Here is a 27,202-nt window from a genome sequence, read left to right as displayed (position 1 = left end):
TAACACCCCAATTAACTTACACAACCACAAACAAATGTAAGAAAGATTAATATTGTAATGTTTCATGCCATTAAAATTTAGCTGGGTTTCATGGGAACTGGAGAACATCAAGAACCAGGGCACTGCTCACTTGGGTGTGCTTGTACACTAAATTTTCTCTCTCTCTCTCTCCCCACAAGGTGTCTTAACTTGTTTTTATAGGCACATCTACACCAGACTCTGCTGTGTATTGGCAGGCTTTCCAAATGTTTTCCCACAATTTCAGCTTGCCTTTAGCTTTAATTTGCATGGATAAAAACCCTAAGTTAGACTTTATAGGTTACAAGTTTTACTACAAAATACTGGTAAACTCTTCTGTGTTCAAACAAGAGAGAGAAGAAAGTAACAGTTTCTGTCTGGCTCAAGCTTGGGTCAGATGTCTCCCCTATCTAATTAGCATTGACATTGTGTAGGGGGGTAGAAGGTTATGAAGTCTATTTCTCTCAAAGCAGGTAGAGAAATATTATTCGGGAAGATAGCATAAGTAAGGTGACAATTTTATGGTCATGTGTAGTACAGGATACATTATTTCTAATTCTTGACAATAGATAGCCCTTGATGAGTTCAAAATATCAGATGAGTGAACTCAGGCTCAGATGGGTGATTTACCTAATTTACACAGCTCATAAGCGGTTGCAGACAAGATCCCAGATCCTCTACTTTCTGCCTCTAAAACTATTGTCTTGCCCTTTTCACTGCTTACGGCACGATACCACTAAGAAAAATAAGGAAGTTAAAATCGGACTGGCTGTTTGTTTAATTGGGAGTCAGGCAGGCCAGGCTGTAATAGGCCAGGTGCTAGTAATTGTGGACAACTAATGTCCCTGACTTTTATCACCACTCTGACCCTATATCAACCTCACCCCATGCCTTACATAAAATGAGGCTCCAAGATTGGAGAGGTCTGTCTTAACACTTTTCTTGCGATTAAACACTCTGGAAGTTAAACGGTTTATTTATAGCTTTTATCAACAGAGCTGGTTTTCAAAATGACATTTGCCATTTGTGGAGGCCACAGTTATCAAACTTTGATAGCAGAACTTTGGCAAAGAAAAATTGGAAGAAACTGTAGTTATATAACATTAGCGACAAATATAGGTTGGAGTGGTTAGTTAATTGGTTACTTGCTTTGTTGTAGGGAGTAGGTAACCTGTTGCTGTTACGAAAAAAAAAATTAAAAACAGTCAGTAGAAAGAAGGCAATTTTAAACAGGAGAGATAAAATTAACACAGTGAGGCAAATGAGAAGGTGGGAATCAGAATAAAATAATTGCTAAGAAAGCAAGTAAAGACATGCATCTCTTCCTATGTGACAAGAGGAAAAGATGTGGCTGAATAAGAAAAATCTCTCTCGATACTGCATTCTGAATAAATAAGGAAATGATATATTTTGCTGTGAATAAGGAATAAAAATAAATTTGTACTTGAGGAATGCAGAGGTTAGAAATAGAATTTATCCGTAAGATTCTCTCAGCTGTGTTTAAATGAAATTGCATTGACATGGATACTCAAACAATATTAATTTATACATTTGTAAAATTATTGAAGAGTACTTAAGAGCAGGAAGTAATGTTCAATTATCTTTATATGATTCACAGATTCTGCCACAGTACTATACTCATAGTGGATGCTTAATAAAAGTTTGCTGAGTGAATAAACCAACTAATAAAAAAGGAACAATACTTGCATTCTCTATTTTATTTAACAGGTTTCAAAGTGGTATTTGGAAAATATAAATATTATGTACTTCATTGAGGAATTTTTAATAGTGTAAAAAATCTGTTGAGGCATTTTTAAGTCAAGTATTTATAACAGCAATTCCATACAATCAGAAATGTTTACACTTTGTGATATATTACAAGGACAGGAAGAATAATTTTGCCAGGAAATGTTATTGTTGAGAAAAATTCTCAAATTTATTTTCATAAAAAGGGAGAAAATTATTGATAAACACATCTAAATTTGCAGATTGGTGATTTTTCAGAGGTTATTTGGGGTCATAATTGTAAATCTCATTACCGTGCTTGAAGGAGGTCTCTTTCATTATTACGGTGCGCAGGTCCATATCCCTGAAGCTAATTGCAAGGTAGAGCTGCAGAGTTCTAATTGTTTGCCATCAAAATAGCTGTGTAAGCTTGATTAACAGTGTTCAGCAACATTCATAATAGTCCAAGCCTGGCCCTGCATAAAATAGAAACTGGGAAAAAATCAATAAGATTTAATAAGATCAGGAACAATCACTTACAATAGTACATCAATCACACAAAGTAATAGGTGCAAGATTTGATAGGGTCCTGAACTGCCTGAGAGATTCATAACCAGTACTCATTAATGATTTGTTCATTTGCATTTTATCAATCCAGCTACAGCTGACAAACAGAAGGAGTGGGAAAGAAATACGTTGACTTAAACTCATCAGCTTTGCAATTAAAAAAAATAACATATAATAGCAAATGTCTTGCCACATGAAAATCTGATGTTATTACAAAGATGTGTGCAATCATTGGCTCTTCAGAATGAGCTGCTGTTAGACTTGCAAAATAGCTAGCATAACAGTGTCCCTGTGGTCACCAGAAAGTCTCAAAAGGTTAGAGAAAATGTACATGTGAATATAAATTTCCTCTCCATCTCTCATAGAGCTCAATTGCATAATAATATTTAATGCAAAATGTGCATATTTCCTTGTTTTTATCTCTTTGAAATAAATGAAGCTCCTGGCTTTGCCTTAGGCAAAACCTCTATCATATGCTAAAACAATCATAATGAGATGGCTTTCTGGTGATTATTGATTATCATTATATTCTCTTTTGGTTGATGCTATGACTTTACAAAGTAATCGTGGTATTTACTATCTTTATTAAAACAAATTTTGGGAAGAAAGATAAATGGATACAATAAAATTGCGTAAACAAATTTCTAATTCTAAATACACGGTAGTTAGTAATATGAAAAAAATCCTCCTATAAACATCAGAAGCATAATGAAAAGTCTGAGCCATTTCTAAGAAATTCATGTGGATTCCTGCTTAGAAAATTTCATATGGGCTTTCTGTGGAGGGAATTATGTGAATGGTGGGATGCAGAGCACATTGTCGGAAACCAGCAGAGGGACCATCCAAAATGTGGATTAATTAGTCTCTAACTTCAGTAAATAATGTGCTCCTTCAGAGAAAAACATTATGATTCAGGTCTTTGTAGAGAATGTTTAAATAGCTGATTTCTATATAGGATGTTTTAATTCAATCAAAGTACAGGTAAAATCCCATTATGATAGACTCCATGGGGCCTCTAAATTGTTTTGTTGTGGTAGAATTTGGTTAAAATGAATAAATACATTTATCACATTCTCAGTGTGTAGTACATACTAGAGAGACAGACTTGATGCCCAGTCTCTTTTCTATTGAATTAACACATGAAAAGAAATGCTTTGAATAGGCAGCAGGAACCAGGATCAAAATATAATGCTCCCACCCCTTTCAGGCTTTTCCTAAATTCTGGATCACTTTCAAAATGGTTTTGGTATTAAGATAAAGTTTTTATTTTTTCCTTTATTTGTTAAAAATAGCATTGAATAGGCAGACCAGACTTTCGGAATCTAACAGAGTGAAGAAAATAAAAGGTGGTCATTATTTGTTCTCTTGACAAAAATAACTAAATAACTCAATTATGTGCAGCTTAATTTGCTTTTCCTACACAGCAAACTACACAGAATCAAGTGTTTCAATTATATAGGTTGACTCTTCTAAGGCCATTAAACAAGGAGAGCATTAGTAAATTTACTAAGAATCAATTAATCGAATACCAATTTGCCTAAAAGCAAATTGATAAATGTCCAATTTACTGAAAGATCAATTCACAATAATTTTTGACATTCAATGATTTTTATATATGTGAATTGATTGGTTTCAAGTATAATTATCAGTTATACAGAAATTATTGCTACTAGTTTTGCTGGAGTATGGAAATGATTTTGTTATTCTGAACATTCTTACCTTTCATTTACTGAAGAAATATTTTTAGCACTGGCACTGTAACAGGCCAAGGAGGCAGAGATAGTAATAAAAGATGTATTCAAAAAGTTTACCTTGTAGAAGAAACAGACAGAAACCACACATATCTTTTAAATATTCTAATAAAAACATAATAATGTGCTCTCAGGAGTCAGGAGAAGGTTTGATGAATTGTGGGTAGGTAGACTGTCCACCTAATTTATCATCTCCAAACTACGCACTCTTGAGAGTGGAAAGTGGGCTATTAATAGTTACATTGAAACAATAGGAGTAAACAAGGAAAAGCAAACCAGAATATGTGTTCACTTTAGATATAGGAGAAGAGGATAACGTATGGGTTGTTGAGGGAACTGTTGATATTTGAGTTGAGATATTAGAAATGAAAAGAATTTCCCAACTTCAGATAAATAAAATCCATTTCATGGACAAATAAACATGAGTGCTAGTACAGAGTCAGAAAATTGTCTTGTGTATCTGTTGAATAGTGAAAGACATTGAAAAATGAATCTATGGCTTATAGAATATTTTGAATATACATATCATTGTGTAGAATAGAAGTATTTAGGAGGAAATATCAAAAGAGCAAAAAAGTATATGACATTATTTAAATAGTTAATGTGTTGTTCCCTAGAAACACAGAGGCTTAGATTGGCATCCCAGCTTCTGTACATTACCAACTGTTTGACGTTGTTAAGTTGTTTCATCTCATAGGTTCATTTTCCTCATTATATATAACTCATATAAATCACCTATTATGGTGTTTGACACATAATAAGTGCTCACTGCTCATTAGTTGTTATTTTTAATTTAAAAAAACTAAGTGTTGTAATATAACTGAAATTACTTCAAATCCTAGTGTTCGATTACAATAAAATGACAATTTACCTGAAACTTAAAATTTTTATTTTAATGTGAGTATATACATAAACAACTCTTCAATTTATCATACGTTATTCAAATGATATGCTTTGAATAAGATCTCTACTTTAAAAAAACACAAAAGAAACACTCTGGTAGGAACTTCGAGAATGGATCATGGAGGAGAGATCAAAGGCAAGAAAATTGTTTAAGAATCTTGTGGCAGACATTTATTTTGGTGGCCCCCAATCAACTAAGCTCCCTGAAATTTATGCCTTTGTGTGTTCTCCCTCATTGATTCTGAGATTGATCATGTGACTAGATATAATTAGCTTTGACCAATGGGACATGAGAAAGCATAATGAAAATGAAACCTCAATAAGCATTTGCACAGTAAGGCTTGTCTTGTTGGAATACTCCTTTTTGAAACCCAGCTAAGAAGCCTTGTGAAAGACATAAAAAGGCAATATGAAGAGAGAAATAGAGATTCCCAGACTGACTTCAGTTGCTCTATACAACTCAGGTAAGACACCAGATACATAAGAAGGCCTCATGTACCATTCAACCCTCACAGATACCATGTAAAACACAGACAAGCTTTCTCAATCAAGCCCAGAATCATGAACAAATAAATACTTATTATTTTAAGCCATTAGTTTTTAAGGTGGTTTTTATACAGCGACAGAAATTGGAACCGAGAAGTTGAGTTCTATCAAAACAAAATAGTAAAATACATGACATTTGATTTTTGTACCAGGTAACAGGTGAAGGGCCGAGGAGCATAGATAAAATTACTATTGTTTAGCAGTAATAGGGCTAGAGTAAAAAGTACCCAAGCTATGTAATATAGAATAAGTAGTGACATTGACATAATAATTGGTGACATGTTTCTATGTAGTATAGAAACATGAAAGTATTAATAGGTATGGCTAAGATTTATAGAAAGAATATTGAAAGTGTCTACTAGATGCTTTTAATCTTCCTATCATAAAATACAGAAGGGTGAGGAGCTAAAGAAATAATAGTTTAGAGTTAAAGCGAAATTTAAAGGAAATACAGAGAAGATATGACTTGCTGTGTTAAAAAGCATTTTTTCTTATGCCCGGAGTTTCCTGGAAAATTGCTCACAAAGTTAGAAGTTAACTCAGGTAATGATCAAGTTCTGAATGCTGCCAGTAACACATGACCTCATAGTAAACATCAAGCCTAGGGGATACTGAAGGGCACTTTTTGAGGTCCAGAAAGGCTTAAAGATGTGTCTCAGAGGAAGATAAAGAAGCTTCTAAAAATCCTAAAGATCTCAGTCACAGTACCCTCAATCACTAAGTTTTAAGAGGATTGTACTGGAGAAACAACTGCCAGTTTGGACTAAAAGTTCTGAGACAGTTAAAAAAGAAAATCCTCTCCTGTGAGAAGGAAAAATATTAAGAAAGCTACTCAATTTAAAATATGCTCCATTTCTGATTGAAGAAAAAAAAAAAAAGAAAGAAACTCAGAGGGTAAATCCAAGGGCTAAAAAGACTGAATCAAAACTCTGAAGGGAGCAAAACTGAGCCCAAAGCAGAGAGCTAGCAATATGTGCCTACCAAAGTTTCAGAATTGCTAAGGACCAGTGGCTGCTATTTGACTCCCACTCTCTCCCTTTTTGAGTGGTAGTATCTACTGTGGCTTTCCTATCCCTAAATTACCAATGTATTTTAGGCATATTGAAGAATACAATTTATCTCTACAATTTTTTAGATTGAAAGGAACCACACCAAAGGATTCTCTGCCACATCTGGACCCAATTTAGATGACAAAATCCTTTTCTTTGAGCAAAAGCCTGGTGCCAAAATTAGATGAGATTTTGCATATTTTGGTGGGAGGGGAGGAGACTATACTTTGTATGTGGGAGGAAAATAAATCCCTAGGGGCAATAGAACACATTGTGGTATACTTTTACTTTTGTGTGCCCTTCTCTATAACAAACAATGCCTCCTGTTAGTCATGAACCTATACATTTCTCTCCTCTATTGATTCTGAGCTTGACCACATGACCAAAGAGACAATAGAAAGTGTGATGTAAATGATACCTTGATAAGTGCTTCCCATTGAACCTTCTTTTCTTGAAATGCTCCTTCTTGGTACCCAAACACCAAGCTGCATGGAAGTCCATGCTAATTCTAGTGATGTATGGAGACCATATGTAGAAAAAAGTACGCCCATCTGGGTTCTAGCTGTTTCAGCAATTCAAGCTGAAGTGCCAAGCAAGTAGAAAGGGCATTATGTACATTCTTGCCCCAACAATACCAGCTGGAGCAGCGATAAGCCATCTCCACCACACCCTTCCTTAATTGTTTCATTTGGCAAATACCTAATCATTGCTTTAAGACATTAGAATTTGAGTTGATACATTATATAGAAAATATATAACAGTAACGAAACCATTTCAATTTTGAAGTTAGATATGGTGAAAGAGTTACGTTACAAAAAAAGTAATGTGATATGTTGGCTTATTACTTGTGGGAATGATAAAGAAGAAGGTAACACTGAGGACCACAAGCTGCTTGATTTGGAATGAGGGAATTGCTATGGTTTTAACTGAGAAAGGAACACAAAGGAAAAAAATAGATTTTAAAAGTTGAAGTGGGGGATAATTTGGTGTTACAAATAAATTTTAAATGATTTGTATTCATTTCAGGTGCTTTAAAATAAGTCTTGACTCTCATAACCATGTCACAACTGGCATGTGAAAGCCACCTATGAAAAACATTTATTTAGTTACTTTAAATTTTATATATTTTCTGCTTGTGTTCAGTGGGTTTTGTCCAAGGCTTTTCATGGTAGGAAGGATAATACCTCCTAACAATGATGTCCATGCCCTGATTTTTAGAACCCATAACAATGTCACATTATATGGCAAAAAGATTTTGCAGATATAATTAAGTTTATGAACCTTAAGGAGATTATCCTGGATGATCTGCATGGGCCCAACCTAATCATATAAATCCTTAAAAGCCAAGGACTTTTCTTCAGCTGAAGTCAGAGAGATGTGGAGGAAGAGAAAGAAAAATACATGCAGTGGAAGTGGGAGTAAGAGAGATTCCAAATATCAAAAACATTAGATGCACTTTTTCTGGTTCTGAGATGTAGACAGAATACTTAAGGACTGGTAAAAGGCTTCTGAGAAGGTAAGGAAAACCCTTTCCTGAAAGTCATTGAGAAAACATAGACCTCAGTCCTACAAATGCGAGAAACTGAAGTCTAACAACAACCTGCCTAAGCTGGGAAGAAAATTCTACTTTGCAAGCTCTAGAAATAAAAGATACACCTTGTTTTTCATCTTGTGAGACCCAGAATAGAGAAACTAGCTGAACCACCATGTGCCCAGTCCTCTAACCCATGCAAATAGTGAATTAATAATGGGGCTTGTGTTAAACCACTACATTCTGTGGGAATTTTTAATAGCAGCAATAGAAACCCCATATGCTCTGTTCTGCCGGTTGTTACTTGCTTCTGGCTTATTTTGCACACCATTTATACATCACTTCAGAACTTGTTGGCCTTATCTGTCTTTCATTTCATCCACTAATGTAGTGTCCAGTTCTGCAAAGGCTCTGATAAACAGAATTATCTTGACATTCTGCAGATGTAATGCTGTCATCCTGGTTCACAATATTGATAATGTTATTTCAATTGGACCAGGTGAGCAAAGATTGGGAAGTACGCTTGATGCCTTATCAAACCATGTTCATATGAGAGAATAGAAGATTAAGCCTCAAAAAAGGCAAGTGAATATTTTAGGCATTTAAGGGTATGAGGCATCATATGACATGCCTTTTCTCTTTTTAAACAATTTCTTGTATAACTCACAGGCAAAGCATTTGGGTGGAATTATCTGCATTTAGAAGGCCATTCATACTTCACTTAGAGCTACTGATCTAACCTATTTCTTTGCTGACTATTTCAAATAGGGCCCAAGATAAAATGTAGTCTTCCCTGCATATGGGCTATGCAATCAAGCCAACCCAATAGTTTTTCTACAAATTCCATTGGATAGGGACGTTCTGTGGCAAGCCCCATAGTAGAGCCAAAGTATGAACTGAGTTACAGAGTAAGGACATGACCTTCTACAACAAAGACAAAATATCTCCAATAGCTCTAGACACTTTATCTTTCTCACTAATCCTTCCACATTATCTCTTTGCAGAGATTGCTTTTGGCCAATATCTGAACTGACCCTTCAATAATTTGGCCTCGTACTTCCCCCTCACTCATAAAAGTTGCGGCCCCATAGAATAGAATAGTAGCCAGATATAATGGATGGCATGAGAAATCTGAATGGTGCTAGGGGTGTATTTCATTGACCACTTCTTTTAACCACTTCTAATACTCTAGACCTCATCTGTCTCATTCCAGACACTCTATGGAAAGCAGTTCAGCACAGCTTTATGTAACATTCTAGATTATACCACTTCACCACTATTCCATGCTACACACCTTTAACTTTCTTTCCTAATAATTATTTGTTTAAGGTGTGGAATGAGAATAAACCCAGTTGGCTCCCATGTATATGCAACCTGGAACTATGAGACGATTATTGTCTATTAGATAACTTAGTAAATTTTACATTGCTATAAAGGGATACCTGAGTATTCCTGGGTAATTTATAAAGAAAAGAGGTTTATTTGGCTCACAGTTCTTTAGGCTTTACAAGAACATATTAATTCTCCAGTAACTGACCCCAAAGTAAAGGAAATTTGTAAATTGCTTGAAAAGTAATTCAAAATAATAATCTTAAGGAAGCTCAGTGAGATACAAGATAATTCAGCTAGAATTCAACAAAATGAGTAAATGACTCATGATCTGAATGAGAAATTCAGCAAACATATAGATATCGTAAAAAACTAAACATAAATCATGAAGCTAAATAATTTAATCAATGAAATAAAAAATGTAATAAAGATCTTTAACACCAGAATAGATCAAGCAGATGATAGAATCTGTAAACCTGAAGACAGGTCTTTTGCAATTACCCAATCAGAGGAAAAAGAAGAAAAAATAATGAAGAAAAGCAAAGACAGCTGTGAGACCTATGGGACACCATTAAGTGAACAAACATTTGCAATATAAATATTACAGAATGAGAAGAGGCAATGAAAAGACAGAAAGCTTATTTCATGAAGTAATAGCTGAAAAGTTCCCAAGTCTTGAGAGAGATATTAATATCCAGATCCGTGAAGCTCAAAAGTTCCCAAACTGATTCAACCCAAAGAGGTCCTCTCTAAGGCACATTATAATCAAACTGTCAAAAATAAAAGGCAGAATTTTAAAAGCAGCAAAAGAAAAGTATGAAGTCACATGCTGGGGAATGAGACTATCAGCAGATTTCTCATTAGAAACCTTGTATGCCAGGAAGGAATGGGATGACATATTCAAAGTGCTGAAAGGGGAAAAAAAAGCCACTCAAGAATACTATAGGGCCGGGCACAGTGGCTCATGCCTGTAATCCCAACACTTTGGGAGGCCGAGGCAGGCAGATCACGAGGTCAGGAGATGGAGACCATCCTGGCTAACACAGTGAAACCCTGTCTCTACTAAAAATACAAAAAATTAGCCGGGTGTGGTGGCGGGCGCTTGTAGTGCCAGCTACTCGGGAGGCTGAGACAGGAGAATGGCATGAACCCTGGAGACAGAGCTGGCAGTGAGCCAAGATTGTGCCACTGCTCTAGCCTGGGCCATAGAGCAAGACTCCGTCTCAAAAAAAAAAAAAAAAAAAAAAAAGAACACTATATCAAGTAAGGATGTCCTTTAGAAATGATGAAAAAAGAAAGTCTTTCCCAAAAGAAGCAAAGAGGCAATTAATCACCACTAGGTCAGCCTTTCAAGAAATGCTTAAGAGAGTTCTTCAAGCAAAAATAGAAGAATGTTAATTACTAACATGAAAGTGTAAAATACACTGGTAAAGGTAAATATATATCCAAATTCAGAATATTCCAATATTATAATGTTGATCTATAAAGCATTTATATATTTAATGTGAAGGTTAAAAGTCAAAACAGCTGAAAATAATTATAGCCACATTAAGTTGTTAAGAAATACACAATATAAAAAAATTTAAATTGTGTCATCAAAAATATAAATTACAGGAAAGTGTAAAAGTGTAGAGTTTTTGTACGTGATGAAAGTTAAGTTGTTATCAGCACAATATAGTTTATTGTAACTACGCAGTGTTTCATGTAAGCCTCATGATAACCACAAAGCAAATTAAATTTATAGAAGAAACATAAGTAAAGGAAAAGGAATCAAAACTTTGCACTACAGAAAATCAACAAACCACAAATGTAATCATTAAGAGAGAAATAAAAGAAAAAGGATCTACAAAATTACCAGAAAGCAATGAACAAAATGACAATAGTAAGTGTTAATCTATCCATAATTACTTTGAATGTAAACAGATTAAATTCTTCAATCAAAATACATAAACTGGCTGAATGATTTAGAAAAACCCATGTTTATGCTGCTATATGTATACATATATGTATATGCAGCATATAGTTGGTTAAAAAAAAACCCAACTGTATGCTGCTACAAAAGACCTACTTTAGCTTTAAGGACACATAAAGGTTGAAAGTGAAAGGATAGAAGACATTCCATAAAAATAATAACCAAAAGAGAGCAAAGGTGGCTATACCTATAATAGATTAAATAGATTTCAAGTCAAAAACTACCCCAAGAAACAAAAGAAGGTTATTATTTAATAATAAAGAGCTCAATTCATCAAGGAGACATAACAATCATAAATATACATGTACCCAACATCAAAGCAACTGATATAGTTTGGATATTGTCCTTGCCCAAATCTCATGTTGGAATGTAATTCTCAATGTTGGACGCCAGACCTGTGGGAGGTGTTTGGATCATGGGAGCAGTTCCCTCATGAATGGCTTGGTCCGTCCCCTTGGTGAAAAGTGAGCTCTCACTCCGAGTTCACTTGAGATCTGGTTGTTTAAAAGCATGTGGCATCTCTCCCTCAATTCTCTCTCTCTCTCTCTTGCTCTTGCTTTCACCAGTTGATATGCCTGTTTTTGCTTCATCTTCTGTCATAAGTAAAAGCTCTCTGTGTTCTCTCCAGAAGCCAATGCTGGCGCTATGTTTCCTGTGCAGTCTGCAGAGCCATGAGCCATTTAACCTTTTTATAAATTACCTAGTCTCAGGTATTTATTTATAGCATTCAAGAACAGCATACTACAGAAAATTGTTAACAGAAGTGGGGCATTGCTATAAAGATACCCGAAAATGTGGAAGTGATTTTGGAACTGGGTAACAGGCAGAGGTTGAAGAGTCTGGAGAGCGTAGAAGAAGACAGGAAGATGAGAGAAAATTGCAACTTCTTAGAGACTTCTTAAATGGTTGTGACCAAAAATGAACAGTGAAGTCCAGGCTGCTAAGGTCTCAGATGCAAATGAGGAATATATTTGGGAATTGGAGCAAAGGTTACCCTTGTTATGTCTCAGCAAAGAACTTGGCTGCATTATATCTATTCCCTAGGGGTCTGTGGAAGTTTGAGCTAAAAAATGATGATTTAAGGTATTTGGTGGAAAGAATTTCTAAGTAGCAATGCTTTCAAGATGTGATCTGGCTGCTTCTAACAGCCTATGCTCAGATGTGGCAGCAAAGGCTGCCTAGGTATCTGTCAGCGGACAAATAGATAAAGCAACTATTGTATATATGATGGAATATTATCCAATCTTTAAAAAGCAGGAGATTCTGCCATTTGCCACGACATGGATGGATCTGGAAGACATGATGCTAAATGAAATAAACCAGATAGGAAAAGAAAAATATTGCATCGTCTCACTTTTATATGCAATCTAAAATTTTAAAATGTCTAATATATAGTGATAGAGAAAACAGCAGTTACCAGGAGGAAAGTAGATTAAAGTCAAAAGATACAAAGTAGCAGATATATAGGACGAGCAAGGCTAAAGATCTAATATATAGGTTATTGCAAAAGTAATGGCAGTTTTGCCATTACTTTTAATACGAGGCCTATAGTTAATAATAGCGTATTATATCCAGTATTTTTGCTGAATGAAGAGAAAAAATAATTTTTATTGCATATATTAGCATCCTACTATAAGAAAAAAACTTTCTGTTCTTGACATGTGTGTTTTTAAATATATCAGTTTGGCCTCATGGATTCCTGTTTGCAAATGTAAAATAATAACCCATTGTTTTATTCAATGGGTTATAATTTATTATAACATTATGTAATTTAGTGCTCAATTTATACCAGATTCTGTGAGTAGTAACACTTTAGGCTGACTTCTGTGTTTTATTGGGATGTCTCATAATTCTTTTAGCACTTTTTAAATTTTTGGCACAAGAAGATGTTCCAGGCTCATGTTGTACTTTCACTAACAAAGAATTTCTCCCCACAAAATGGCTATTTCTCATTTCTCCCAGGATAAATGGTTCCTTTTGATGAAGAATAATATTTAGGGATTAAGATCTGGGTCTAGGTGAGCTCATGGCTATTGGTATCTCACTGCTCCCAGGCCTGGCGCACTCAGTGGAAAGATACCCTCCCCATGCCCACACACACACCTATATCGATTTCTCTGTCTCTATTTCTCTTATTTCCCTCTCCTCTAACCCTTCCTGATATATACTTGTCTTTCTCTCTTTAACTACATATTTAACTGTCTATGTTGAAAACCGTGAGTTCACACTGGTATCTCCAATCCCAATTCAGCAACACAGGGCAAGGTTTACATTAGTTTTCTCCCTTTGCACGAATGGAAGTCTCATGTAACAGTGAGAAAACTTGCTGCTATTATCATCAATACATATATTTATAATATAAGTCATGTGTGTATCAAATCTTCCCTGGCCACCTTTTTCTCTCCCCTGTCACATGGATGCCTTCTTGGTCTCCTCTAATTTTAGTAATCACAAGCTTCCAGAGGGACAACATCTTGTCCTAAGAACCCTCAATTTAGGCCAATTGTCAGTACCTGTCACTTCCATCCCCAAAGTGGAAATAAATTTCAGAAAGAGCATACAGGAAGAGCATCCATTATCTCATTTAGAGACACTCATTAGAGCCCTTTAAAGATTAAGAATAGAAACATATAATAAAAATTCAGTCCATATAAGTGGTAGAGTAGTATTGTACAGTCACTACCAGGTTACTAAAACTGAAGCTTTAGCTTTAGTAACCTGGTATGACAGCATTATTATAGATTTATAATATTATATATATGATTTATATATTATAGATTTATAATTTATTTAAATTTACAGTATAGATTTATATATTATATATTTATATTATGTACAATACATTATAATAATATATAATATATATTTATATATGTTTATGGGTATATATATGCTTATATATGGGTACAGGTATGTTTACATATAAACATGTATATATACACATATATGTATGTATATATATATATACATACATACCCACAATTATATACAGAGACATATATATATACATACATACATACACAATTATATGTATGTGTGTATATATATATATATACACACACGCAATTATATACAGATAGAAGGAATTACACATGTGTAATTATTATGCAAGTAGCTACCGATTGCAGGAAATTAACTCCATTCCAATGTGCCTTCCAGTTATTAATGTACACTCACCATGAAGCTGTTTTTCTTCTCACTTTGTCTCTCTCTTCCACTTTCTGCTTCTAAGAATTTCGATCAGTCTTCATATTCTAGAATCTATACCCAAATCCTCTACAACTCCAGGCAAGAGATTCATACATTTTTCACTCTAAAGGGATCCTAGTTTTTCCAAATTAAAATTTGCAAAGTATATGTTGTTCGGATTTTTAAATATACATATATTAAAATTCACACTGTTGGGTGAACAGTTCTATGAGTTTTGATTAATGCATGTACTTGTGTAAACATCACCACAATCAATATACAGTACAGTTTCATTATCCTCTCCAAAAGTTCTTCGTACTGTTTATATTTAAACCCTCCCTTCGCTCTTAACCCGTAGTAACCAATAACCTGCTCTCCATTATTACAATGTTGCCATTTCATAGAAGTTGAACTGAGAATATGCAGTCTTTAAGTCTGGCTTCTTTCTCTCATCCTAATGAATTTGCTATTAATTGATGTTGTTCTGTGTTTCGATAGTCAGTTTCTTTTATTGTCAAGTAATATTTTCTTGTATGAACATTCTCCATTTTGGTTTTTCATTCCTCACTTGAGAGATATTTGTATTGCTTCCAGTTTTAGGCTATTACAAATAAAGTTTATATGGACCTTCATAGACAGGTTTTCCTGTTACTATAGATTTTATTTTTCCTGGGTAAATAAATAGAAATGGAATAACCAGGTCATATTCTAAGTGGATGCTTAAATTTACAATAAAAAAAAACTGTCAAACAGTTTTCCATAGTTATCATACTATTCTGCATTTTCACCAGCAATGTATGACAGTTCAAGTTCTTCCGCATCCTTGTCAGCACTTGCAATTGTCAGTTCTAAATTTTATTTAGTTGCCATTCTATTAGGTAAATCATTCTGGATTTATTTTGCATTTCTCTAATAACTAACAATATTGTGCATAAAGTAACACAATTTCTTGCAGAGCAGAAGTTCTCCATGGTAATTATTCATACCTGGTAATTCGATTGGGGCCTGAAAACTTCAGTCTCTTCACAGTAATTACGTGGGGTTCTGCAATGAATTCCTGGTGATTCTGATTTTACCTTTCTCCAAACCCCAAAAACTGTACCTTCCAGTTATCTCATTAAAAATTATTGACCCCTGAAGTAAGGAAGGAGCAAACAAGGGATAAATAAGCTTGGAGGTAGAATAATGAGAGTTGTAAAAGTTAAAATATCATGGCTTTTATGTATTCACTCAAGTAAAACGTTGGGTCATCTATTCAAAGTGAAGCATAAAGGGGTTACAACAGAGTAATTTTATTTTAAGTAAATTCCTATCAATTCTACGCCCTTTTAAAAAAAATAGGAGAAAGTATAAAGTATTATCAGAAAAAACTAATTCACAAGAATTATATTTCCTCAGTACAGTGGCATAGCAGGTGAACCAGGGTAGCCTGCAAGCCCAACCATAATGGTAAAAGCAAGCCAGTTGCAGTTCAGTTTCCAAGTGGAATTTGCTAATTCAGCTTGCCAAGGCTTTGGCATTGATGCTGATGTAATACACAACCTGCTGCCTATGCGTGAGAAGAACATTGTTGATATTTTCCCTAGGTAATATTGGCATAACTAATGAGACAGAGATTTTGATGGGCAAGAATAATCTCAGCAACCCTCATGACTTTCTAGGAAAACAATGTATTTCTGACAAAAGTTGTTTCCAAACTCCAGAAGAACTTTATTCTATGATTATATCTCTATATCCAGAAAAAAATTGTTAAAAAGAGTATACTTAACACTAAAGAATTTTCAGTAATGTATACAGGCTTGTTGATAATGCAAATATAAAGGACTGGGAGGACTGACAGTTTTGAAATAGGGAATAGTTCGTACTTGAGCTCACAGTAAACAGTATATAGGTATTGGCTTTTTAAGTTAGTTTTAGTAATAGAGATTATTTTTTCATTGCTATGTCTGGTTTCCTCTTCAAACAATTCCACCATTCTCATCAGAGCTGATAGCCACAGTAGTTTAGTTTCTTAGAACAATTTTTGAAGACTTGTTCATTTTTTCTTCTTGCCCTGTGACATTTTTTTCCAAACTGTTACCTAATATAACTGGTATTCAGTTAATACATTCAGCTTGTGTTTTGTTAGAAGGTAAATATTGCTAATATTTCATAATTCTAGTTGACTATTTAGTAATATCATACTTTATTCTAAATTGATGTGCCAAGTCCCCCAAGAAATAAATAAAACAAAAAATATAGTAAGATTTTATATCAAATAACCGTAGGTCAGAAAAAAATTGAATTATACCAGAGGAAGGTGGAGTCCTGAAGAAAGCAGAAATCTAGGGGTATCATTTTTTTCTATATCAATAATCCTATAGGAATAGGGCCTTGGCCAATGGTTACTTTCTGTCTACAAAGGGAATGCAGGTTGCATAAAATGCAAGTGAGAAGTATGTATCTATTAGCTAAAATATCTCTTTTAAGTTCTCTCCACTATTTTTTCTTGATGCTAAGGTGTAGGTTTAAATGCACGTAACATTAATGATGTGCAACTGTCCCTCAGGATGTGAACCTCAAAAGAAGGAGAAACATACCAGATAGGAACACAGCATTTCCTGATTTAGTAAGTACATCTTGCTTATGAAGGATAAACCCAGTATTATGCTTATTTGCTCTTGATTTCAAGCTCTGTCACTATCATACTGACAATCTAGTTTAATACCTCATACATTTTTTAAAAATTACTTAATAAGGCATTGCCATTATTTTATCATGTGTACTATGCCAGAGGGTTTAATGTTTACAAAGATTGCATAAACCAGTTCAGCCATATCTCTTCATAGAAGTTTGTAACATGTTAACTTCACATACAATTTACATAATGTATAAATGATATACCTCCTTTCTTATCTCAACAATAAAGTGATTAGAATTGATTAAAATGCTATATTTGTCTTTTAAGTTGTGCTTTTCATTTATGCCAGCTTTATTAGAAGTAGAATTATTTCTTAACCAGCAGCCCAAATATCAGTTTGTCAAAAATTTCTTCCAGAGAACAGTAAGTATAAAATACAGTATTGAATGTATTTTCAAAATATTTTAAAATATATAGCCAAAGAAGCTAATGGCAAAGTGATGCTTTTCCTGTTAAATTTAATAGGGGATGCTGACCCTCACTGGTAGGAGACTACCTCCTCTGATGTATTATGCAATTACATTGATGGATGGTTAATTGAGTCACTGTGGCAGACCATATGTTTACTCATGACCTGAATGTCATTGGTCAGGTTAAGGCTTCACATCTCTGGCCTTTTAACTATTCTGTTTTGAAGAATACCTGTTTTAAATTTAAACTTCTGGTTTAAAATGCCCATAGTAAAATAAATTATTAATTCCATCATCAGGAATTTGCACACAATTGCTTTTGTCACCAAAAGGACTTAGATAGTGTTTGTTACATGATTTGAAACCACTAATAAATGTACCAGAACTGTGGTGTAAATGATGCAATTGTCTCAGTTTATGTGTTCTCTGAAATTAATAGAAACCTCATTTGAACATTCATAAATATATATGCAGATACTTAATATTTAGTTTTCTGGTTTTTTAATAGAGAATACTAAGGAACATTTATCAACGGCTACCCTTACCAAAATCATACAGTGAATAAAAATTATATTTGGTGTTGTCAATTTCCCACTGTCCTTCCTATGTCCAACATGGCTTCTCTGTTCCCCAGGGTGAAAGTGGTAAATACCTTAGTTAATGTTCTCTGATACTTGTAATATTGGACAGGGGCATTTTTTAGTTCCCCTAAATACCAAGAACTAAGCAACCATCTATTTATGAGGTCAGCATAGGTAATTGAAGTGAATGTTCTCTTGTGGCTTTTAAGAGAGGTGTATAGTAAAGAGGAATGACTGAAAGCATAGACCTGGGTTAGAATCTTCACTCTGTCACCAGTCAGTTTGAGCATGCTTTATAACATTCCCAATTAGTTTGCTTAAATACAAAATTGAGATAATAATATCTATATCATAAAGTGTTGTGATGATTCATTAAAATTCTCTATATTTTTGCTCCAAGTACAGTTTAGAGCAGTCATTTCACATAAAGCCTTCAGCAATCAATAAAATAATAATAAAAATAATAATAACTACCATTTATTGAGCACTTGGTTTTATAAAGGAATTGTCCTACATGCATTGTCCCAATTATCTTTAACACAATGATATCACACACTATTATTATGCCCATTTTACAAGTAATGAAACTGAAGATCCTAGGAGTTTATTAGTTTGTTCTAGATCATAAGGGGAATATGTGAAAGAATGCAACACTAAATCCATGCTGTGCGACTACAACACTGATACATAAATATTCATGACAACTTTCCCTAACTTGATAATAAAAAATTAACTATTGTATCTTTTCCTTGCGTATCCAAGTATTTAGAGCCAGCTCAATGTCCACCAATAAAGAAAAATGACAGGAATACTGATCTGAGTTAAAATTCTTGATCAGAGTGCTTCTACAAACTTCTTGAGTCACCTTTCAGTGCCATTTGATTCTGGGTTATGATTATGGTCTCCTATGAGTGAAAATTTTGGGAAAGAAGAGAGGGCTCCAATTAGCTTATGCCCTTTGCATCATGCTGTATGAATACTAATAATTTCCCATCTCAATTCACTCATTTTTTATTTGAAGAAAATCTTACAGATTTTTTTAAATCAATGTTTTTAGACAGCACTTTATTCTTGTGATTTATCTTGAGTCTGTATTGAAACAACAACTCTATCTCACGGAATAACCAATTACATTTGCATCACATGGTAGCAGAATTCAAAGATGGCCCCCAAAACATCTGCCCTCTTGTCTGTGCACCCTGCATAATCCTTGGGGCTTTGAAAATGATGGACGTCTTATCTGGGGTGAGTCTGGCCTAATCAGCAGAGCCCTGGAAAAGAACTGGACTTTTCCTAATGTCAGAGGTTCAGGGCATGAGAGAATTCCATACAAGAGAGATTCTCTACTGCTAGCTTTGAAGGAGGAGGGGAACATGAGCCAAGAAATGCAGGCAGCCTTCAGGAACGGAGTGGCTCCCCAACTAATAACCAGCAAGAAAACAAGTACTTCAGAACTATGTCCACAGGCAATCTAATTCTACCAATAATCTCAATGCACTTGAAGGTCATCCTTTCTTAGTGCCCCCAGATGAGAACTCAGTTTGGCTGACACTTTGATTTTAGCCTTAGAATGAGTGAATTATGATCAGGACCAGAAATCCTAAGCTTGTCACACTGTGCCTGGACTCATTAATAAAAAGATTTTAGGCTACTAAATTTGTGGCAATTTGTCATATAACAATAGAAAACTAATACACATCATTTATTATATCGCTTATTTAAAAGCAAGAGTTATTCTTAGGAGCTAATGAAAAAAATAATAGGTATGCTTCCGATATTAAATATCCATAGGTCTTATAGCATACAAGTGCCACGTATCTTTATAGTACAATCATGATTACAAGTATGGTGAGTAGTTTAGTAAAATACTTTGTTGAACTGTGGTTATTTTAAACTAATCATTTAGATTTTGATGGTCAAAATAAACATTTCTGCTTATTTATAAAAATGACATGAAATACCTTCTATATTTGTACATGCTGTTTTGCATATTTTTTCTCTAACCCAATAATTTTTAAAGCTATTTCAATTCCCCAAATGTTTTAAGGTAAGTACTATTACTTTTTCATGTCATTGTGGCAGAACTTGCTTCTATGTAATCCTACTTTATCCATGACATGTCTTTGATGATTCATACAGTTGACAAGTAACTGTCTGCTTTTAAGCTCTTTAGTTTGCATCAACATTGAGATGAAATGAGACTTGAACAAGCCGTACCATCGAAACAAAATAACATACAATCATTGTATTGTTAAAAAAATAAAGCTTTGTAATGGACAAAAATAGCTAATGGAGTGGGATCTTTGATTCAATCATTGATTTTCTTACAGAATGTTCAGAATTAACTTAAATATCCTTTGTCCAATGACTTTAGCCTATAATTAAAAACAGAGGGCTCATCTTTGTTATATAATGTTTTACAGCTATATTAAAAGATAGTATGATTATACATATATAATAAAATTGTCAGCAATGGTTGAGTCTTGTAATCGTGAACTAAATTCAAGAAAGCTGCCTTGAAGATGAGAACTAACAGTGTCTTCATTTTGATTAGCTTACCTTTTCAAGTGTTCTGCTAGAAACCTCTATCACACAAATAGAAGCAATAACTTTATTGTCATCACTATGGCAACAGCAGAAAAATTTATTTCAAAACAGTTGGCTACCAGAAATTTTTTTCAGGATGGAAACAAGAGTAGATGATATACAACGGTTTAATTCATTTTACAAAAATGGTTCTGTGATCTAAACGAATGCACTTTCTTTTACAATGGCAATATAGTCCAGTTGCTTTGTGAATTTTTATTTAAATAATAAGAGATCAAATACATATCCATGTATGTGTTTAAGTTAATTTTAATTTTCTTTATGAATTAGTGTTCAGCTTCTCTTGCACTTTTGAGGACAGCTTACAGAACTTTGTAAGAAGTAGTTTTACATTGGTCATTCAAAATTTTAGTATGTAATTATACTATTTTCTGTGAATTATAATATTTAAATAGAAAACATTTCATCAAGTATCAATATACATGAAAAATTGAAAATAAATTAACACTCTCTTCTCTGCTTTTTACCAGAATAATCACAAATTTAAAGCTAGTTTATTTAATATTTTGTGCTTTCAAATTCCAATGCAGGAAAATGCTCTTGTTCTTCATATATATTTTGTATTTCTCTAAATTTTATCATAAACTTGCATGGTTCAAAGTTGCTGACAATCTGCATTTAAAATAAGATGATCGTATAGTAGGGCTTCCTAGGCAATTTTTAACCTTTACATCTTTGCTGGAGACAGAGTTCCGAGAACTTCGTTTATAATGGCCTTTTAAAAATGCTTTTCTCAACTGATAGGACTTACTTTATAAGTATTCTTCTCCTACTTTAACTGAAAAAGACCATGACAAGAATTCAAGATTTCCTGAAATGCATTCTTATGCATGGACTATGCACATTTATAAGGTAGCATGGCTACCTTTAGGCTTCCCATAAAGCTTTCTACTGATGACCAACGAGGTGAGTCCTCTGGAAAATGAAGGGAGATTGGGTGCTTTACTAGACTAATCATGATATGAATCTAAGCTTTTATAATCTTTGTGTGAATTCTACTCTTGGTAAGACTGAAGAATTAAATCTTATAAATGTGTAAGATTATGCATAAAAGAACAATAAAAGATAAAGTTAATACAAGGCCTGTAGTAAACCATTACATAATTAAAATAATTCATAGATTATTTTTTAAAAAGCTCTTAGTGCTTTAAAATCTAAAGTGATTTTCCTTGTTCATTATTTTCCTTTACTGTAGAATCAGTTGAACGAAACATTTAAAACATACATATTTATATTATAGGTATAAGTTCAATATTATGTTGAGCTGCTGAGAAAGACTAATTAGATATTGTTAGCAATACATTTTAAAAACGTTTCCCCAAAGAGTCTTATTCAGTCAAAAGTATTTCTTATAAATACTTTTTCAATAAAGTTATCATATCTATGCTATGGATAATTGCCATCAACATTCTTTGGATCAAATGAGCTATAATGTAAATTGTTGACCTAATGACATATAGAACTATTAAAAATATTTTTGACTTTGAATATATTTTTTATTTAAAGAATCTTTACCCTTCTAATTGTAAGAATATTGTGATGATGTTAGCCTTTTGATAATTATATTATTTATATTACCACATGAAAATGGTTTCCTATCATGGCAATAAAAGGTTGTGTATATATTAAAAAAACCCTCAATTTTTAAACATGCGAACATGATAACATACATATTTATCTCAAAATTCAGATGTTTCTTCACTAAAAATATATTTTTTATTTTAAATTGATTTAACATAAATTGTTTTGTTTAAAAGTTAACAAAATTTTGGAGGCTACCAGTAGATGGCATTCTCGTTTCTGAGGAAACGTTTATTTAGGGCTAGGCTCTTTTCTTTGGGAAAAGAGAAAACATAGAAACTTGTGACAACAGGATTCTTGTTGAAAAGGTTATTATTAGAGCTTCCTGAAAAATCTGTAGCCATTCCAAAAACAGGTAAGTCTCAAACCATGTTTTCTTTATTAATTTAGTTTAACAAACTCAGTCAGTTTGTTAACACTCGAAGTTGTGATCTGGAAGCTTTTGTGCAGTTTTATTGAATAAAAATGTGGCCGGGCGCGGTGGCTCACGCTTGTAATCCCAGCACTTTGGGGGGCCGAGACGGGTGGATCACGAGGTCAGGAGATCGAGACCACGGTGAAACCCTGTCTCTACTAAAAATACAAAAAATTAGCCAGGCGCGGTGGCGGGCGCCTGTAGTCCCAGCTACTCGGGGACGCTGAGGCAGGAGGATGGCGTGAACCCGGGAGGCGGAGCTTGCAGTGAGCCGAGATTGCGCCACTGAACTCCAGCCTGGGCGACAGAGCGAGACTCCGTCTCAAAAAAAAAAAAAAAAAATATAATGCTGTGGTGATTTTAAAACAAACTAGAGAAATAGTGTGTTGGCTTCATTCAAAGCAGTATAATCAATAATCAACTTATGCTAAGAACCATTTTATAGCCTACTGGCACAAATTTATTCATATTAGCATCATTTAGTCATGGATGAACATGTGATCCAATTTTCCTTCAAATTAACTTATTCCAAATAGTAAACCTAATATAATGTAGCTTCCTGCACATAACAGATAATTGTTAGGTATTTTTAAAACTAATGAATTAATTAAAAAGTGCACCTGTCTGGGTGCAGTGGCTCACGCCTGTAATCCCAGCACTTTGGGAGGCCGAGGCGGGAGGATGACGAGGTCAGGCGTTTGAGTCCAGCCTGGGCAACATGGTGAAACTCCGTCTCTACTAAAAATATAAAAATTAGCCGGGCGTGGTGGGATGCGCCTGTAATCCCAGCTACTCAGGAGGCTGAGGCAGGAGAATTGCCTGAACCTGGGAGGCGGAGGTTGCAGTGAGCTGAGATCCGGCCACTGCACTCCAGCCTGGGCGACAGAGTGAGCCTCTGTCTCAGAAAAAAAAAAAAAAAAAAAAAAAAAGAGTGCACCTGTAATTCCTTAAGACGCTATTATTTCTGGATTTATTTGTAAAAGTACATAAAGTGAAGGTCCTCAAGAATTGTCTTATAAGAACCTCGAATGTCCAATGTGGAGAATAGTCCTCTACTATTTGCCAAGAAGTCTTTCATTAATTCTTAGGTTACTAAAGAGGTCATTCAATGTATGCAAAATATATAGCTCCTCTCTATAACATTATCCTGAATAGCTGCATGTTTATTTCAATCCTGGGGTAGGAGAGGCATTACAACCTCATGATCACTAAAAAACAAAACAAAACCAAAAAAACAAAAAAAAGAACTGCAATAACTGTTTCTAACATTCTTACAAATATCCAAGAAGCCAAACATATTTAAAGCCATGCAGATTATCTTTTAACAAATATGACAAAAGAATAAAAAAAAATTAAACAAATTAAAAGTGCAATAAAGATCCACGTGGGGGATCATTTAGAGAGCAACCAATTTCCAAATACTGTTTTCATTACTTTCAATTTACCAACAAATAACTAACATAAAAATTATAAGTTTTCTTTTTATTAAAGCCGTCCTCCTTAGGAATGTAGAATAGAGTACTTCGATAGTTTGTATGTACTGGGTAATTAAAAATGAATTAAAGTATGTTTTTCCAAAAATCTAGGTTTTGTATTGATTCTCACCATCTTTCCTTCATTGATCTAATAGGATGTCTATTGAAATAAAGCACAAATAATACTCCATGTAAGAAGGAATAATTAATATTTTTTAATACTTTAGAATTTCTGGCTATGGTTTCCAAAACTATTGATTTTTCAGTTACTATTAGATTCTTCCACTACAGAAAGCTGAGAAGCATGGACATTTCTGGCTGTCTGTACAATTCAAAATGGCAGGTACCTTGCTATTATAAACAAGAAACTATATAGAACATGATTATTTTTATCTACATAGTGTCATCAAGTTTATCTATTCTTGATGGCCTTGCTTAAAAGCCATCTTCTTCAAAAATCCCTCTCTGATATTCTCAATCAGAAATTGCATTTCTCACTTCTAAATTCCCAGCATTTTATACCAATTTTTGATATAGTTCTGTTTCTTAAATTTTTTTGCATTTTGTTCATGTATGTTTTCTATATTCCCTATGCAATAAGTTCTTTGGAGGAAAGTCCATTATTATATCTCGCACAAGGGCTACTATACTGTGTTTTATGTACTGGGCACTAAACAATCATTTTCAAGTTTATAATAGAGACTAGTGTAATAAGCACAATAAATGCTTTTTGAATTAAGACTATGAAATCAACAAATATGAGTAAGATGAATAAAAGAATGGATAAATCAATGCTTATAATAGCTTATAAGGGAATAACAAAAATTGTACTTATTTCTTGGGGAATGACAAATTCAGGCTAGTGTTTTGTATTTTGGAAATTAGTGTGATTTTTTTCCAGTGGATTTTGTTTTATTCTAGATGAAATTTAAAACTGTGAATGCCCATTTAGAATTACTGGGAGCATATAAACAATATTAGTTCTAATTCTGGCCGGGTGTGGTGGCCCACGCCTGTAATCCCAGCACTTTAGGAGGCCGAGGCAGGCGGATCACGAGGTCAGGAGATCGAGACCATCCTGGCTAACACGGTGAAACCCCGTCTCTACTAAAAATACAAAAAAAAAAAATTAGCCGGGCATGGTGGCAGGCGCCTGTAGTCCCGGCTACTCGGGAGGCTGAGGCAGGAGAATGGCATGAACCTGGGAGGTGGAGCTTGCAGTGAGCCGAGATCGCACCACTGCACTCCAGCCTGGGCAACAAAGCGCGACTAGGTCTCAAAAAATATATATATATTAGTTCTAATTTTTTAAAAACTTTTCAAGTGCACAATACTGTATTATTAACTATAGGCACTATGTTGTTCAGGGATCTCTAGAACTTATCTTGCAGAAGCGAAACTTTATACCCATAGAGCAACAATTCCCCTCCATGTAAGTGCTCTTAAAACACACACACACACACACACACACACACACACACACAAATACACACACACCCCACCCACAGAGGGCCACAAGGAAACTTTTGGAGGTGATAGATATTTTTACTACCCTGATTATGGTGACAACATTATGGGTGTATGTATATGACCACACTTATCAGATTATTTACATTAAATATGAAAAACTTTTATATACCAATTATACATCAACAAAGGTGTTTAAAAAATTACAAGTTTAATGTATACAATTCGATGAGTTTCGACATATACATACACTCATGAAAGTGCCTATTACCTTGGTTGTGATAACGATTTCATGTAATTTAATTTTTTTATTTTGGTAAAATACACAAAACATAAATTTACCATCTTAATGTTTAGGTGTACAGTTTAGTGGTATTAAATACATTCATAATGTATTCATATTTTTGATTTGCATTTTCCCAATGATTAAGAATGTTCAGTATGTTTTAATGTGCTTGCTGACTATATATATATTCTCTGAAAAAAAGAACCTATTTATGTCCTTTGTCCGTTTTTAAATTATGTTTTTGGTTTGTTGTTGTTGTTGTTATTGAGTTTTAGGCATTTCCCACAAATTCTGGACATTAATCTTTTATCAGATTTATGGTTTGCAATATTTTCTCCCAATCTGTGGGTTTCCTGTTTACTGTTGATAGTGTCTTTTAATACCCACATTTAAAAATTTTTCAAAGTCTGGTTTGTTTATTTTTTATTGCCTGTGTCTTAGGTGTCATATTCAAGAAATCATTGCCAAATCTAGTGTCATAAAGTTTTCTTCTAAGAGTTGTATTGCCTCAGGTCTAACAATAGGTCTTCGATTCCTTTGAGTTCCTTTTTGCATATGATGTTGGGTAACTTGTAATTTTGCATGTGGCCATTTATAAATTGTTGAAAATATTCTTCCTTCCTCATGGAATGGTCTGGCACCCTTGTCAAAATAATTTGACCATATATGCCAACATTTATTTCGGGGCTTTTCTTACTCCTTTTATTATGCTATAACAAAATATTTGACCATGGGTAATTTATAAACAATGGAAATCTATATCTCACAGTCCTGGAGCCTGGAAGTGCAATATCAAGGCACAGGCAGGTTCAGTGTCTGGTGAAGGCCCAGTCTCTCTGCTTCCAAGATGGTGCCTTATTGCCGTATCCTTACAGGGTGGAAGGCAGAAGAGCAAGAGGGGCAAATTATTTTTGAAGCCTCTTTTATATAATAGAATTAATTTATTCATGAGAACAGAGTCCTCTTGGCTTAATCACTTCCCAAAAGGCCCCTCCTCTTAATACCACCACAGGGGAAGATTAAGTTTGAACATAAATTTTGGAGAGGACACATATTCAAACCATGCTATTACTCCCCTGGCCCCCACAAATTCATGTTCTTCTCACACTAAAAATGCATT

Source organism: Nomascus leucogenys, chromosome 16 (assembly GCF_006542625.1).
Source record: "Nomascus leucogenys isolate Asia chromosome 16, Asia_NLE_v1, whole genome shotgun sequence".
Taxonomy (NCBI): Eukaryota; Metazoa; Chordata; class Mammalia; order Primates; family Hylobatidae; genus Nomascus; species Nomascus leucogenys.
This window is presented reverse-complemented; position numbering follows the sequence as displayed.